The following is a 3,476-nucleotide window of genomic DNA, read 5'->3' as shown; positions in this document are numbered from 1 at the left end:
AAAAAAATTGTACAACATTTTGAAACACGCTAAAAATTAAAAAATATACATGAATAATCTTTTTGAGACAGAGTGAGTATTATATATAATAGTAACATCTACTTGCCTAGTGTTAGGATCAAGGATAGGATGTTGCCCTCAATTATACAACATGCTTCAATGCAATTAAAATATATGAACCAATCATTAGGATCAAACAGTCATCACTATTGAAAAATATTAATGGGGAATATACTCCGAGTTTACCGACCTGTATGGCTGTACGTACTGAGCACCTAAACGGATGTGACTCCACTCATAGTGAGGGCCTTTTCCCGATCGCACCCGACGCATCGAAAATACCCAACCAACCCGACCTCATAATTAGGCTTCCTCTTAGCTTAATGAGCTTTTGCTCCGAGTCCTTTAGGCTCGACCCCGACCCAAATGCTTGACTAGGGCCTCGAGCCCATGTGATAATAAGTCCTTAAACATGGATATAGACAGTAACGCTCGAACCGAGCCTAATAGCCATTTGCCAGTAAGATATTTCGCTACACATGGACGCCTCTCCTTAGCTTCCGAGACCGCCAAGTGCATGGATGACATGTGTCGTACATGCCGGCCTCCCGGCATGTGTCTCCTTCAACCTCCTATAAATACCACATCAAATGCTTGTAGGAGGGACTTTTGCCCATTCTTTCTCTAGAGTACTTATATGCTCGGGAACTTTGGACCCTCAGTCTTAACTACCCAAGCTACTATATCCAAATTATATGATAACATATACCAATACGTATACCCGAGAGTATTTACACTATCAAATATATATGGTAGTAAATGCGCCATTATATTGGGTAACAACTAACAAAAAAAAATTCAATGTGTTATTTTATTTCATTATACTTACCTAATAACCAATATTGCATTTTGATAGAAGGATATTGATCTTAATCCTCCATACCAAAGCCTAACAACCAGTTTTTACAAGTGAATAACCACAGCACATTGTTTCACTTGCAATAGTACTAAAGATATGATAAACTTGGGCCTTACCTAATAAATAAATAAAGGAAATTAAACTAATGCAAAGACTGGATTCCTATTGGTCTGGATAATCATAACATTTATCAAGTATATATATATTTTTCTGACAAAACCTTAATTAGCAGTCAATTAATTGACAACTTCGGTACAAGATTTCAGAATCATATGATTCATGTTGGATACCTGGAATTGGCTGCCCTTTTGGAAAACAGCCCAGATTCATACTGCATCTTACCCCTAAGTCCTCAAAATTCTGATCTCTTTTTTTTTTTTGGGTATTAAAATTCCTCAGGGCATGTGTGTCTGTCAACAAAATGCCAGACATTTCATCTTTAACTAATTACTTTTTTGTGTTATTGTTAGTCCATTTAACGTATTCACTAACTGCTTGTACACTTAATTAACACCTCTAATTAGTATTTTTCGCTATTAGTCGGCAATGATAACCGGATTTTAGACTGAGGGTCCAATTTTTACAATAAATTTTCAAAACAATTACAATCATATAATCTATATGATTGTAATTGTTTTGAAAATTTATTGTAAAAATTGGAATCTATATGATTATCCGAAGAATTTCACTCAATAAAATTATATTTGTCTAACTTATTTGTGCATGCGTCACTACACCAAAATGGTCATTTAGCGACGTTTATATAGTTGTTTAGCAATGGTTTAGAACTATCACAATATTGTATACAGATGGTTATTCATCTACGACTAAATGGTATGTCGTGAAGAATTTAGCGGCAGTTTTCTACAACCGCAGAAATTATCAACCAGTATTGAATTGCTTTGAGTTGTGGTTAAGTACCTGCGACTAATAATGAGGTATTTCAGTTTTGCTATCCATCTCTCTTCTTTTTTTTTTTCCCCTTTTTTTGATATCTTAAGTTTCTTGCCTTCACCAAACTAGATCCCGGATCCCATGAACTCACCTTAAAATTCTTGAAGGAGGTAAATCTTGAGTTATCAAAATGATTCTAATAAGTTATTCATTGCATGTACACTTTTGTACACAAGCGGTCTTCACCACCAAAATGAGCTTTTCCTAAATAGGGTTTTTTTTTTTTGAAAATATAATATAAATATTAATCGAAATATAATATAAATATCGATTCGTAATTTTAATTTACATCTAAATTGAGGGAGTAAAATAGTTAATTCACCCAAAAACAAATAAAACCGAACTAGCTAGCTTGAAACATCAATCATTGCATACTCGACCCATTTCAGATCCACACTAAAGGCCCAAGCCCATCTTGTTAAGGCTAAATAAGTGATGAGAATTAAAATTCAGGCCGGCTAATTATAAGAGGGCAAATTATGCTATGGACCCAGGTCCACCTTGCAATGTTGACCCGGGTCTATGTTCATAAATTTAGAACTCTATATTCACAATTTTATAACTCTATATTTACAATTTTAGATTTCAATATACAAAATTACATTACTCAATATTCCCAACTTTTGAACTCTATATTCACAATTTTGTTATATAGATTCAAAAATTGTGTTATACTGTTGAACATAGAGCTATGAAATTGTGAACATAGAGTTATAAAATTGTGAATATAGAATTATGAAATTGTGAACGTAGAGCTATGAAATTGTGAACATGAAGTTATAAAACTGTGAATATGGAGTTATGAAATTGTGAACAGGTGTTATGAAATTATGAACATTGAGTTATAAAATTGTGAATATAGACCCGAGTCCATGGCATAACAACTGTTATAAGAGTAATAAAACGACACTGAACTCTACCACAAATTGTACTATGGACCATGGTCCACAAAGCATTGTAAACCATGGTCCAAAACGGTGTCGTTTCTAAAAAGAAACGGCATCCGTCCGCGCCGTATCCGAGTTAAGACTGCATTTATTTCAATCCTTTAATTTAAATTTTTCTTTAATTTTTTGTTTTTCATTTTATGATTTTTAAATTGAAAAAATTACAAATAAACATATGTTCTTCACTTAATTAAAATGGGAAAAAAAATTGCAATTGATAAAGGCATATTAAACCTCTTATCAAATATCAAATCACTAGGCATTGATATTGGGTGAGTGAGTTGAGAAATATATATATATATATATATATATATATGTTATTCCAAGTAGGTGTAGAAGAGGTGTATAGTATAGGCAGAGCAGTAAAAAGGTTGATGTATGCATGCATGCATGCAGTGAATGGATAGTTGACAGCAGAGAGAAATGAGGGATCAAAACAAGCCAAAGAAAAAGATTAAAATGGTCCAAATAAGGCCATGATAAGATGGTGATAGAAACTGCACAAACGTCACAAAAATGGGGCATGCAAAACACTAAATAAATAAATAAAACCAAAAATGTGTTCTTTGTCCCTTAATTTATTTGTCATTGTAAAATATATCTTACTTTCCCCCCCCCCCCCCCCCCCCCCCCAAAAAAAAAAAAAAAAAAACATT

The sequence above is a fragment of the Ipomoea triloba genome, chromosome 14, assembly GCF_003576645.1.
Source record: "Ipomoea triloba cultivar NCNSP0323 chromosome 14, ASM357664v1".
NCBI classification, from domain to species: domain Eukaryota; kingdom Viridiplantae; phylum Streptophyta; class Magnoliopsida; order Solanales; family Convolvulaceae; genus Ipomoea; species Ipomoea triloba.
Note: the sequence above shows the minus strand (reverse complement) of the source record.